The sequence below is a fragment of the Vanessa tameamea genome, chromosome 18 (assembly GCF_037043105.1).
Source record: "Vanessa tameamea isolate UH-Manoa-2023 chromosome 18, ilVanTame1 primary haplotype, whole genome shotgun sequence".
Taxonomy (NCBI): domain Eukaryota; kingdom Metazoa; phylum Arthropoda; class Insecta; order Lepidoptera; family Nymphalidae; genus Vanessa; species Vanessa tameamea.
In genome coordinates this window covers 6,592,019-6,608,000 of record NC_087326.1, presented here as the reverse complement: position 1 = coordinate 6,608,000, position 15,982 = coordinate 6,592,019, and the positions used below count along the sequence as shown (strand labels likewise).

At 30.9% G+C, this 15,982-nt stretch overlaps 1 protein-coding gene across 4 annotated transcripts in view; it reads right to left on the bottom strand.

The window, feature by feature from the left end:
* The window catches only part of Dscam4 (Down syndrome cell adhesion molecule 4), a 211,886-nt gene extending 196,372 nt beyond the window's left edge, over positions 1–15,514 (bottom strand). For all 4 annotated transcript variants that reach the window (XM_026637185.2, XM_026637198.2, XM_026637201.2 and 1 more), the window contains exon 1: positions 15,276–15,514. The gene's annotated coding sequence lies outside the window, so the exon portion shown is untranslated. The remainder of the gene's footprint in view (positions 1–15,275) is intronic.
* Positions 15,515–15,982: the final 468 nt, after the last annotated feature.

Sequence of the window (15,982 nt, the reverse complement as noted above, 5' to 3'; positions counted from 1 at the left end):
TAATGTAATTTTATGTCGTATCTTTAATAATGTATTTTATGGTGTAGTAGATACTTTTTGCTAGCCATACTTTTTGATTATTCTAACACCAAACGTCAATTAACATTGTATTGCTTTCTTTTGCACAATACGGTAAACTCTTAGTGGTACTTGGTAAGACTTTAGTGCAAGCCCGTGTGGGTAGGTACCACCCACTCATTATATATTGTACCGCCATATTACTATACTATTATTGTTGTATTCCAGGTTGAAGGGTTGTAACTGCAGGCATAAGACATAACAGCTAAGCTGTCAATGCTGGTGGCGCAGCACTAATGTCTATAAGCGTTATTGACTATTTATCATTAGGTGGCTTAACCTTTACATTTATAAAAACTCAGACATATTACATAGAGACATATTGTATATTCTCAAATGGCGTATAAATAAAGCGGGCATGTAAATTATACCCGATAATAACATAGTAGGTATACTGTGGCTAAAATTGTTTTCCATTGAATTACAATATTAAATAAACTCATATTAATGACATAAATGCACGTTTATAATTGGAAGCAAATAATAACGCACGGTTTTATCCTAAATCATTAGAAATGTAGGTGTATTATAAGTTACGGCACGGATGCGGTGCACATTATTGAGTTAGCAATTTTGATCCTGGTAACATCGTTAGTGCGTGGAAGCAAAGGTTTATTAAGCCGCTATAAACAGATTTATAATCATCGGGAAACGAGAAACCATGTCTCGTAAAAAATATATACAAAATAGATAAACTTAATTATGTTAAGGAAAGGTTATTGAAGACGTTTTTGTTTTTAGCGATTTTTTTGTATTTTCTTTGTCATTTAATTTATCAAATAATAATTTTTTTGTACAGGAAATAACAATCTTAAAGATGTAAATTAAATATTATAGCGACGAATGAGTGCGTCAATAGCTGTATCGAACTACGAGGCACGGAATTACTAACTTCCTAACTGACCCCTACTAATAAAGATTTTTCATTTTAAACCCAGGACCTTGGAATTTTATACCTTATAATTAGCCACAAGAGCAACATGGCAGATTTGAGGGCAAAATTCACGTATGTAATAAGTTTACTGTGATATTATTACGCCTTAACGCTGCCCCAACTAATCAACTAACAATTGACAACTTAGAATTTCTAGACCAAGTTATATAAAGAAATCAGTCATTGTACTTTTTAACTAGTTTGGTTCAAATATTATTATTTATTAATGAGTATAAGCCTGGGATTTGAATCCACGATAAAGCAGTTCATTAACGCCTAGCAAAACCATAAATGTTATCAAAGCTATTACGAGTTCGTCATTAGAAATTAAATACATTGAGCAATGAACGTCTTAAGCACTAGCACAGTACTACAAAGAGATGTCTCCAAGGCCGCGAATATTATTCCAATTATCGTAAATCAATAATTATGATGATTCCAGACTAATGTAATTTTACTTTATTTTAACCGTTTAAAAATTAATTTGTGTTATATTTTATAAATATTTAACATATAGTAACTTGTCACTTTGACAGCTGAAAGGAACGAACAAAATGGTGGAAACATGATAAGATGCCTGCATAATGCTGATAACCAATTGACTCGAATTTGAAATATCAGTAGCTGTATTTTTATTAGAATACTAACAATAAATAGCATTATGTAGTATAAACTAACAATCTTTTAAATTATTTATATATCGTTGTTGGAATGATAAGATTTGAAGCTTATTTCACAACGTTGCTTCAATGTGACAAAATTTCATCTAACTTACAATTTTCCTCTTGAATCATAAAGACAAATTTAGCACATGAAAAGTCAGTGCCAGAATTTGATATTAAACGCTATATCAAATTTGTTTATTTAAATAAAGCCTAATCAAAACATATATAAATGAAGGACAAACTTTACTTCTCATTACCGATGTAACTTCGAAACAATACCTCGTGTATAATGTTATAAATTAGAATTATCTTGCCACATGTACCATTATATCGCAATCAGTTAACATTTCGTATTCATTAATATCAAAATAATTACATATACAAGTCGTGTCAGATGGGATTAACATAGACATATGCATGCCGTCTTATTTATGTTGTATATTCGGCTTTCTACATATATGTATATCGTAGGTACTCAATTAAATATGCCTTGTTTTTTTTTTATTATTTAAATAGATTATACAAGACACATTCAATGCCGCATTACATAGATTAAAAATAAAGCAGAAGATTTTGTTGATATTAATCTAGGATGATATGTATGATGTATTTAGTTTGTGAAAATTAGTAAGTACTGAGTTTTTCAGTTGAATCTATAGTTTATATAATCCGAACCAGCGGCAGCTTTATTTATAATAGCCTACTTGTAAAGAAATTGTCAAACGTCACTTTATATAAAAACAGATTTAAATTAACTATGGTTCGAAAAAATAAACTTCTTAAATATAATCTATATTCTTTTGTAATCCCACGTACATTAAGATATATTGTAAGCACGAGCGTTACTCACTCATACAAATGCACGCTGATAATAATTTAACGTGGGGGGAGGGGGGGCCTTCGTTAGTAAAAAGATCTATAGCTATTGTTACGTTAAGTCTAATATACTACCGACTTCCGTCTTTACTAAAATTGTCATGTTCGGGCGGACTAGAATAGAGCCTTATTTTTACGCAGTAGAATCGATTTAAGGATACCCAGTTTCTGGAAGTTGAACCGTTTCGTAAGAACCGACTATGTTTGTTTTTGTTAACCGCAAGTATCAATAAAAAGCCGAGATGGCCCATCTTAACCGGTGATTTCGGGTTCAAACCCAGGCAAGCACCACTGAATTTTCATGTGCTTAATTTGTGTTTATAATTCATCTCGTGCTCGGTGGTGAAGGAAAACATCGTAATGAAACCTGCATGTGTCTAATTTCAACGAAATTCTGCCACATGTGTATTTTACCAACCCGCATCTGAGCAGCGTGGTGAAATATGCTCCAAAACCTTCTCCTCAAAGAAAGAGGAGGCTTTAGCCCAGCAGTGGGATATTTACAGACTGTTAATGTTATGTATCAATAACGGCAAGCATTTAACTTCAGCTAATTGGGAAACCAATTGTCAGTTAAAAACCTTTCCCAGGAGTAGGTGTTTAACAGGCGCCATATAAGTTTCTCAAATTATATTTCCATATTACAGTGGAGCACTCCAAAATCTCTCCTACACAACCCACTTTTATAAAGAGAAAACGAATTATGGGAAATGTAATTTACAAAAACATAACATAAAACCCAAATTTTATGAACCCGAACTATCAAACAAATATATTTGAGATATGTATAGTAAAGGTACAATTGTACAGGTAAGCTGCAAATTGCAGAGATGTGCCATATGGACTAAGATCGATCTGGTAGACCCGTATGTAAATGCCTCGGAGAATTGAATCACATAAATTATTACAACAGCTTAATCTTTTGTGTCGGATATTGGAGTACAAACGTATAACTAATTTAGTATAATATATTTGTTTTAATTTACAGAAAACATAACAGCCATTTAAAAATAAAAAAAACGTTTAATTCAACAGTATAATATATATAATGTTAAAATACATACTATCTATACTAATAAAAAGAAGTACGCTGAAAAAGCAGCTCCACCTGTTTTAAATGCTAAATTTAATTGCTATTGATGTGGGAAGCGTGTATCATGTTAAATAAATACTTATCTAAACAATTCGTCTTTAATTATGTATTACATTTCCATGTGAATTTAACACAAAAAAGTTGCAAGTTCAAAATCAATAAATTTATGAAATTACAATATTTTGATATAACATCAATAAATATACAAATAAGTTACGTAATTGTATACAAAGTTTTATTAATTTGTTGACAAACAAATAAATTCTCAGATTGATGGTGCGTGATGGACTTATGAATTTGGAGGGCGATATTCTGATTCCGAACCAACTAAGCTGCTGTCACGTTTCCCGCCAAAGTGCCTGCCGCCGTGCGGCCGCCATCTTGAAACGTGATGCCTGACGCCTGACATACCCATTGATGCTTTTCTATTTGAATTCACTCTTTTATTTGGCGGCAATTTTATTTTAATGTTGTCCTTAATTTTTTGTAGAATCTTTTGTTTGTAAGTACGTTAAATGAATGACGCCGTTTTTATATTAACCAACAATAAAAGTGTAGTTGAAAGGTTATTACAGCAATATGAATTTGCAATGGATTTTTACACCGTAAAAAGAATAATACTTTTTAATAGTATAGACATTTTATTTACCTTCCGAAAAAAAAAAAATGTTAAAGATTTTTATGACGTTACACAATTTAAAGTTACGTTGAAAAAAAACATACAATAAATCAAAATTTATTTCTGACAAAACCACAATGAAACAAATGGAAGTAGTCAGTTGAACAAAGACAGTGAACTAAAACCACAATTCAGTTCAGTAGCCGCTTGAAATACCGACGGCCACAGATCACTAAGTTCGACTCTATACTTCGACAATTTGATCCTATTTGTATCATTTTATACCAAATTTATTCTACAAATTAATGAGTATATTTTTCGTGCTTGTTTTTTTTTTAAAGAAAAATATGTGATTTTAGCTGAAAAATATTATTTTTAATTTGCCTAGAATTGATGACCGAAATTGCAATTATTGGGAAAAGCTAGCATTCTTGCCTCCTTTGTACGCGGTCTTGATTTATGCAGTAACTATTTTTAATTAATTTTGAATCATTTTTATGTAAATTAATAAAATATTATTTTTTTATGAAATATAGGTGTATACCGGATATATAGTATAGGCATACGGATATACGGATATAAAATGGGAGCATTTAAACATCAATTTGTTTTAGTAACACCAAAAACAAAATAAGGACAACAGACGTTTGGATTTTTCTTTTGAATTTAAATTCTATAAATGCTACAAGATTTAACTTAATTATCCTTTGTAGCGCGATTTTCCAGAACCGTCATCAACCTTCTTATTTCAACTTCAGTTCCCATTTAAAATAGAGTATTTATCTGCTATATTTTATTTGAGCTACATCCTGCTATCAACACGTATTTATGTTGATTTTCAATTTTATTTACGTTTAGTTTCAAATGGCAATTCAGACAAGAAAAATGAGCAATGTCCTTACAAACCTTTTGTATGCAATATATTATCTATAATTTGGTTAAATAATGAAAAAATAAACACATACAAAATTATTTATAAAAAAAAAATGTAGAGGTTAAAAATCTAAATAATTATGGTTTATATCTCAAATCAATATTTTTAATATATGAAATTACAGGAAATCCAATGGTACCCAGGTTTTAATTAAGTTAGTTTTAACTTCGTCTTTAAAGCTAAGATGGGAATCTTCATTATACCATTATTAAATTATCGGTCTATCTGTAAGATCGTATTTTAATATAAGTTTACCTAAGAGCTTAAACTATTGGTAAATACCTCAAAATGAAAATGGCCTTAATTAAACTATTATAGAGCTTTAAATACTAGGGCGATTCGAACGTGCACAAATAAATTTCTTTTGCAGAACATATCGAAAGTTAATTATTTTTATGTCACGAATTTTATTCCGTGTTTTTTTTTATTTTCATTTATTTCACTAATATTTGTGAATATTTTAAAACTGTTCATTCCAATATATTTTGGTAAAATATTACTCACGATATTAACGGTTTGGATTATTCGAAATAATGAAATTTTGAGAGGAATGACAATATTTAATCGTAAATCCGCCTTTACAGGCTCACTGCTATTAAGCAACATCGTGCTGTCATATTACGGGTATGTCATATTTATTCCCTGTATTATTTCATTTAAAAATAGAAGAGTGTTTTCTTAATTTTTTTTTATTTCTAGTCCATGCCTTTTTGAGTTTTGTATCTGTAATATTATTTCATACAAAGCTTAATTATATATTATGATCTTAATATAATTACATGTATATATTTTTTTTATTATATATTGATAAGAATCCGTGTATCTTGTCGATGATTGCGGGTTCAATCCCAGTCACCACTGAATTTCGTGCTCGAAAGTGAAGAAAAACTTCGTTTGGAAACCTGGATGTGTCTGATTTCAATTAAATTCTGCTACATGTTTATCGCATTGGAGCAGCTTGGTGCAAAACTTCTTCTCTAAGGGAGAGGAGGTCACAGCCCAACAGTAGTACATTTAGATTGTTGTATAATATAGTAGCTGTGCGCGTGACTTCGTACGCTTTTGAATTTAACAAAAAAGTTATTGTTGTAGCCTAAGTTACTTATTACATCATTTATCTGCCAGTGAAAGTCAAATCTAAATCGGTCCAGCCGTTCCAGAGATTAGCCGGAACAAACAGACAGACAGACAAAAAATGTTATTTTGGTACATGTACCGTGTATACGTAACATATGCATGTAGTAAAAAGCGGTTATTTCCATATTACAAACACACACTCCAATTTTATTATAAGTATAGAAGATATAGATTACGCCAATTGCGCGGTTGAAGTATACTCAAAGGAAAATCATATTATGCATCTCAATAGGGCTGTGCCCTATTTCCCGAAATCCGTAGAAGTCAGTGTCATATAACTTCTCTTCTTTGTCTTATTCTTCAAAGTTGTAAGCCAAGTTTTTCTAGCTCACACTATTATTTTTTTGGTTATCTATACTAATATCATAAATGCGAAGGTAACTCTGTCTGTTACGCTTTCATCTCCAAACCACTAAACCGAATTTGATAAAATTTTGTAAGAAGCAAGCTTGAACCTATAATAAAACGCGAACGGAGCCGCAGGCGACAACTAGTTTATTACACATTTAAAATTTCATTCCGAACGATATAAATAAATATGTTCTTAATATTAAAATTACCCAAAGCAGGCATAATGTAAATTACTCCAGAAATACTTTTGGCTGCGAATATTTTCGGAATTTAGACGATAAGGCAGCTTGTATTCCGAGAGCGTCGTTATGAAGCACGAAGGGAAACTCTTATCGCGTTTCGTAAAGTATTGAATTAAATTGAAGGTTATACCAATATACGAGCCAAATGTTCGTTTTTATTTTCACTATGGAATATATTATGATGTTCTAGGTCTGCACTTACGCAGTTTATTTACTCGCATAGAACACAATTTGTACACTTTTATTTGAAGTTACTTGACATTGACAGATTGACCAAATTTTTTGTTTTATTTCTATACAAACTGAACAAAAATGGAACGTAAATTCCCTTATAAATAACATGTTTTCAACAAAATAAATATTTCATTTTATCTGAACATTGTAATTTAAACTATGTATTATTCTACTTATCTATCCAAATTACATCTGAATCGTTTCAGCGACTTAGCTCGAAGATGAACAGACAGAGTTACTTTCGCATTTATAACATTAGGATACATAGATGTTATTATAATCCATATATATAATATACAACGTATGTATAATTTTTTTGTCTAGTTTAGTTTCATTTGTTTTTTTTTATGCGATAGGTGGAAAACGAGCAGGAAGCTCGTCTGATGGAAAGTGACTACCACCGCCCATGGACAATGTGATTATTTTTATTTTGCACGTGAAATTTGCGAGATAATCCCGGCATATATGAAAGTAACAAAACAAATAAATACTGTTCTAATTATTACGTTTAAATCATGTTTGCTGTGTTAACCTGTGAGTGGTTCTGTGATTCTTTGATTGTACTTCATATGTTATATTTTGTGTAATTGCGAAATGTAATACTGGTGAAGAAAAACGAGAAAAAATATATATCTGGGTGTGCTGGATGAAATATTTTGAAGGGAGCAGAGCTTTTATACTAATTTCACTTCTGACGTTGTTCTATAATTATCTATGTTTATTAAGTGCTAAATAAATTAAATAAAATGAAACTAACATCTTAGAACGTTCGATAGGAGTAAATGCTTGGCTTGGTAATGATTGTATGTATTTATTTAAAAAATATAATTTTATAAGGTGGGAACGTTTGACCACAAGACATTTTGGTCATACCAGAGACGATAACGTCTTTCAATGGACTCGTGAGACGCAAGGCTTGATTAGGATGATGATGATATGAATCAATTTGACAAGCGCAATAATTCCAAGTGACTTTTCCATAATTATGTTTGCTATAATTATTTTAAGTAGATATAAAAAACAATACAAGAACTTTTTGAAATACACATAATTTAAATAAATATTATATATTCTGTAAGATATATATATATATATATATATATATATATATATATATATATATATATATATATATATATATATATATATATATATATATATATATATAGATATACATATATATATATATATATATTCTGTAAGAATTCACTTCGTATCTCACTCGTGAAATGCTCACAACCGACTTACGGTGATACGCCCTTTTGATTCGTGTTTCCTATAAAATTTATAATAATTATAGTCAATGTAAAATATTTATTATATTATGTATTACTTGTATCGAATTTTTATCATTGTTTTATATTGTATGCTTTCGAATTTTTCTTTACTTCTCATCTCTTTGTTATCATATTCGTAAGAGCATTTTTCTGCTTTCACATATAATATAAATCTATTAAATTTCAGATAACTTAACATCTTTCGAGTGCATATAAGAAAAGTTATTTATAAACTTACGTATTTTTAAATTGAAATCTAAATTGAAAGAGTGAAATGAAAATCGGAGTGAAATGTCACAAATAAATTACTTTGTAAATGGAACAATTTCATTTTAAAGTTATTTGATGTATATTATTTTTTATTTCATTATTATGTATTTTAAAAAAATCCTACTTCATTGAATTGTGTTTTGAAAGGGTAATTGGCAAGCATTAGCGAGAGCCGGGCGAGGTACAGACATTGAAATACGAGGTCTCGCTGACCAAGCTTTTCATAACAGCTAAATGAGTCCTAAACGAAATATATTTATCAAATTATTTATTTAGTATTTTTATTACAGTATATTTTAAGCGAGAGTTTATAAGGTTTCAAATCTCGGGGCCTTTAATCAAACTACAGATCAGGCCCATAGAAAGTTATTAAGTTTTGCTTCGAGTAATTCTCAGTAAAAGTCCGGAGTATCACTACCAACACAGAGAACACTACCAAAGTGTTACACTTCTATGCTTCGTGAAGCAGGTAAAGTCTCAGCCCTCAGGGGCAAGACACGTGACCTTAGAGTCCGTCGTCTCGGATTCCCATTGCATTGTACTATGTTAGTGAACGACAAGGGGATGCATCCGTTTTGTTCAATTATTTATGCACTGAAGTTTTGAATTAGGAGTATGTCATCATAGTCACTTTTTTGTGATGTCCTTCTCAATAACACATTTTATTCAAAGGTTTTTCGACGATAAACCTAAAAAAATTATTTTACAATTTTTCGATATAATTGTTAAAGGAAGCAGAGCGATGCGCTGCTTGTTATTGACCAGTTATATACACGTTATAAGCATCACTTCTATGTAAATGTCAAATTCAGTATAAAATTTAGACTACACTCATGAAATCTTTCCATACTCATAATATTTTTCTTGTCCTGACTAAATTAACTCTCAGTTTAAACAATTAAGTCTATAAAGATGTTATTTTTAATTATTTTATTTTAAAAAGCCCACTAAAAAGGACTTCTTGAAATTTACACTTTAAGGGGGATACTTTTTATGTATTTTATTCGTACGAAGTCGGGATAAGCAGCTAGTGTCTGATAACTTTAAAACGTCGAATAATTGTTAGCATCAAGTTGATCTGACAATGAAGCCAGGTAAATAGTTCAATGGGTCTAATTAAGTTATTCGGTTTATGATTATTTAGATATTTGAGACTATTTGACTTGTTTTGACGAGTGTCCATTATAACCTGACTAAAGCATATTTTTTCTATCTTAAGTCAACATTAATTAGTGATACATTGCCATGATTTAGATATTTCTTTACATCTTATACTAAAATACAAATATTTGCTCGAATTTCACTGCAAAAGCTTCTTGAACAATTAAAAATATTGTAGAAAAACCTTGTATAATATACAGGTTATATTTTTATTCCCTGTAAAACTGACAAAAATATTTAGTTTACGTAATTTGTTTCATCTCTGAAAACATATTTCTAAATCTAAAGCTCCAAGTTTTATATTAAATGCACTAGATATAATACCATGTGACTTTACCCGCGTCTAATATATTTTTTCCGTAGATATGTTTTCACGTAAATTTTATAATTTATATTCTTATTATATCTTTATACAGGTCCCAAGTTAACTACGTAACGTTTCATCAAAAATAAATCACTAATTTATACGTGACATAGTAACCTCAGTATTTACAATACTAGTCTGAAATCAGAAAGATTTTAATTTACATTTTTACATTTTGGTACACCACGGGGTGATATTTAAATTCATGTTAACCAAAAGACATTGTCACAAAAAGAAAAACTAACAACTTCTCAATTGTGGATGCATTGTGAAATATAATATCAAAGATACTATATCCCCTGTAGTATTTGGACTAATATTATTTTGGATATATAAAAATGTTATTATAGAATCTATTTTCCGAACCTGTGCTAGTTTTACATTTAATTTTACACAGCTTGAATAAAGAATATTTAGATGCTGTACCTTAATTTTCAAACTATAACAAAACAGATACTTGTGGTAGACTAACGATAAACATAAAAACATAATCAGCCTGTAAATTTCCCACTGCTGGGCTAAGGCCTCCTCTCCCGTTGAGGAGAAGGTATGGAGCATATTCCACCACGCTGCTCCAATGCGGGTTGGTGGAATACACATGTGGCAGAATTTCGTTGAAATTAGACACATGCAGGTTTCCTCACGATGTTTTCCTTCACCGCCCAGCACGAGATGAATTATAAACACAAATTAAGCACATGAAAATTCAGTGGTGCCTGCCTGGGTTTGAACCCGAAATCATCGGTTAAGATGCACGCGTTCTAACCACTGGGCCATCTCGGCTCCAGAATAACGAAGTGACGAGTAAATGGTACCTTGAGATCCAATACAAAGCCAAACTACAGAGTGAATTTTTATTAAAGTTAAATTCAAGAAATTCGATAAATATATAAAAGGCAAACAGAATTATAAAAGTGAGCGTAGGAAAATTATGAATTTATTAAACAAACAAAAGTAATGTAAGGATAAATCTGCTGGGAACACTTAGAAAAACTCCTCGCTCAGGTTTACGACGCTATATTTTTGTAGACCTACGCTTGTTTATATTCAATATGTCGCGATCTTCGTTTCAATCTTACTCATATTTTATGCATATAGATAATAAACAGCATTTACTATTCATAAAGCGTTTCTGTCACGTTGAAAGTTATTCCGCACAATAAATATTGACATAATTCGTGGAAATTGCTTTTGGTTCGATAATGTTTGACAAGAAATCTTTTACAAATTATTCAAGTAACAAACAGCTCATTCCGCAAATAATGGTAATATTCCATTGAAATGTTACAATTTTAGAGTCAAACTGAACATTTTCTAGAGGACGCAATTTTATTTGTAGCATATGTAGAGGGGGTCAATACAACCTTAACCCCAAGTTTCCGCAAGAAGAGGGATTGCAGAAGATCAGAGATGCAGCTGCTATTATTTTGGAAGATATACGCTCACGGCGCTATGAAACGAATAATTATCCACCTTCAGATGATTTTTTAAGAAAACTAGAGATCATAAAATTAAGGTAAACATGATGTTTTGGCTAAGTTATCATGAGCATTGATGAACCTGATCGACTTTGGAGCGCTGTAACAGCGTTTAAAATTGACCAAAATGAAAAATTTATAGAGCAAAATTTTCAAAAAAAGATGCTCAATAAATTTGTTCTGATCTAATTTTGTGCTAAAATGAACAGAAAAAAGTCATTAAGCAAAAAAGGAAATTTTGAGCAAAATATCTCATCTTTTTTGCTTATAACTTTTTAAAATTTAAGTTTATGGTAAAAAGTCACATAAACAATTTAGCCACAACAATTTGCTACAAATTATGTTTTCACAAATTTTCCGTACAATTAATAGTTTCGGAAAAATATGTTTCCACCACTTTTTTCAAGATGGCGGGCGGGGGACAATGGCGGCAACCCCACAAACTTGGGGTTAAGGTTGTATTGACCCCCCCTACATTTCCCACAAATAAAATTGCGTCCTCTAGAAAATGTTCAGTCAATGTAACATTTCAATGGACTATTATTGTTTTATAAAAGTCAATTGACGAACTCTTAATTCGTAAATGTTTTACTTTGCAAATGCACTGAATATTTGAATTTTATATAAGTATTATTTCAACTTATATTTGCTATAATGAAAATTGGTCTAGGAATTGTAGTTTGTCAAGTGAATAATTTATAGAACCGTTATTTTCTGTAAAATGAAAATATGATTCATAAATTTAAAAGTAGTTTGTTTATTTTTGTTAAACTGCCCTAACCAATATAATTACTAAATTAGTTGCTAGTCAAATTATATTTTATAAAATAAAAATATGTCTGATAATTATTTGTCGAGTGAAATATTTATAGAAACAGTAGTTATTCTTCGAATGAAAATATGATTCAGAACTTTGTCAAAATTATTTAATCATTTGTTTTTTTTTAAACAAATAATATGACCCCACTTTTTAATGTATGAAATTGAAACTGTTGGATACATAATACATAAAATAAATTACACGTTTAAAATTTCTCACGACGATCATTTTTTTTCTTTAATATTTCTATTTATTTGTCAATTTTAAATAATAATCCAATATTATTTCTATGCATTGACTTTTCATATAAATCAGTATCATTTATCATCACCGACTAACTGGCTTATGGTATCAACGCACACCTTCATCTAAAATCCACAGACTAAAATTGGATGACGTTTCATAATGTAACACACTGGCAACCAATTCACAATCTACAATTTCTATAATGTTGTACCCGTTGAAAGTGTCATTATTTTTAGTAAGCCAACAAATATGATCATATGCGATTTTTTATTATTTGTTACATAAACGTGTTATGTTAAAAAACCCATTTATACATATTTTGAGCCTCGGGGCAAGTCCCTGCCGGCTCTGTAGTAACAACTAAAAGAGGAAAACAAATAATGAATTTTCATTATTGTTAAATGTACCGAATTCGCTTACCTTTATTTATTTATCGGGAAATACTCGACATGTTTCAAAAACATTACATCTTCATGGAATGAATACAAGACCTTTAATAATAATATTATAACGTTATTTTTTTATTTTATTTTATTGAATATTTGGCAAACGAGTAGCATCTGAGGGAAAGTACCATCGCCCATGGACATATGCAACTCAAACTCAAATTCTTTTATTCAATATAGAAGCATAACACTTACTTATTGATTGACAAATTAAATACTACCACCGGTTCGGAAAAGAAAATACCCTGACCCGAGAAGAACCGGCGAAAGAAACTCAGCGGGTCTTTTTTTTTTGTCAATTTTATTATTTACATATAGTCAATATGAAAAAAAATAGCCAGGACGCGATCGTTTTATTTCCAAGATGTGCTATCAGTCATAAACTCACTAATTGTATAAAAACCTTTCGCACACAAGCATTCCTTAACATTAACAGCCTGTAAATCATCCCACTGCTGTGCTAAGGTTGGTGGATACACATGTGGCATACTTTGGTTGAAATTAGACTATCGTCTTAGTAGGATTACATTTTATTCATTTAATCATATCAATTAGTTCACACCTAGGGTACCGGCGGATACTTTTACTTAAAATCAAACTTTTACATTAATATCAAATGACGGTTAATTTACATCTGTAAAAGATTATGTCTTTTCAAAGAAGCTCTTTGAGCTTGTGACGTCATATTTGGAGCATTTTTTAAATAACATAAATAATTTCCATTTAAATAATAATTATTTACACAAAACTTTGTACGTCCAAAGGAACGTTTTTGAAATTATTTGAAAACTTTTTTCGACTTAGAATCTGTATATATATACTTGTTTTGATCCGACTTTTCCCGGAAACAATCAAATAACTATTGATATACTTAAACAGTTCATTACACGTTACTGTCCGAGTCCTTAACAGGGCGTTAATTAATATTATGAGTCATATTTATATTATATCAATCGCGATAAACATTTGTCATAATTGCATTTTATTGCTAAATAATAACTCGTGACCACGATAGAACTAACTAACCATTTCGAATTGTCAGGTAAATTTAAAATGCTAGCAATACACGAAAATAAAACCTTAATTACGTTTCAAAATTTAATAAAGAAAGTTTTCTTTTTATGAATTACATAAAAAAATATATTTTCTTACATACAAAGTATCGTTTAAAAAATACCAGCGGCTGAGGTGCGATGCTGAGACAAATTAAATGTTTCTCATTTATTATGTTAGTAAGACATCTTTGTCTATTGAAATAATTTCAACGGTGTTAATGTGATTTTTGTAAATAATATGCGTTCTCAATGAGAGGAACACCAAGAATGCCAAGACATTGCATACATAATACATTTTTAATATAGTATATTTTAAAAACTATATGTACTTCTCTGTGTTATAAAATAAATATCCTACTTATTTATGTGAGAACATACTTATTGCCTGTGTTTTTTCTATTTGCAAAACTAATACTAATTTGAGGCGGGAGATATCAATAATTTCGTATCTCACGCAAATTCTTAGTCAAAAAATGTTTTTATAACGAAAACTACACTGTTTAAGTATAATCACATACCTACTAGAAGTTGGCTTGCATTCGTGTAAAATAAACGATGCATAAGATTTCTTAATTAAGTTTACAGCAGTGTTACATGGACAAAAATATATTTTAATATCTTCTGATAAACTAGGTATTAACGTTCATAACCTCAACCGGCGTGCGAATTAATATGCAAAACAAGTGCAAAACATTGATTCCTAGGGAGATTGTATTGTTTAGAAAGTAGGCACAGCTAGGGCGGCCTTAATTTAATTGACAGAGCTGTGTTACAGTCATAAAACGGGTTTTACAGCTTTAGCGTCAACTTTGCTAGCGTCAAATAAACTCCCATCCGCACTGATCACAAATATTAACGTCCCTATATACGTTAAGGAACGCTATAAAGTCGAAACGCACATGGGAGTACGCCACTGATATATCAATATTAAATAATGATTTTGATTATGAAATTGAAAACATAAATTACAGGACAACGGCCGAAATGTCACTTACCTTTAGCACGCGGCCACGTAAAGCACACACACACAAACGTCAACCACCAAATACATTCATGTTGCACTACGTAGTAATAGTAACTGAACACATGTATACGCGGCACGTGATCAGCTGTTCTTCGCGATAATCAATCGGTGATACGCGCGGGGTATTTTCGGGTGGATAAGTGACGGTGAGGTGTTCAGACGAGTGGTGGAGCGGCCGGCGGCATGACGAGCTCGTGCGGGGCCCGCCGCTCAGGCCGCCTCACTAATCAGTAATCGTTGCCGGGATGGGAGGCTGCGTCGCTCTCCCCTCCCGCCCCTCCTGCCGCGCGTAGCCTACACCCGAATGTCGTAGATGCGCACGTAGGCATCAACTATAGTAACTTTTTTTTTTTTTTTTATAAAGAAATACCCTCAATATATCGAGAATATAAAGATTCTTAAGAAACTAGTTTAAATTTTTTTTTATTACAGTTATATTATATATAAAAATACTGCGATACTCTAATATTATTATAACATTACAATGATGTATAGACAAACAATCATCAGTAATATATCCCAGATATATTAAACAAAAACTTCTACGTATTCTAAAACATATACCACATCTGCAAATTAAGCTACTACCCCATAATCCGTGGTCGGTACTACGGCAAGCCGAATTTTCAGGGGTGACACACACCGATTAAATATTCATTTGCGGATTGTAAATTAGCA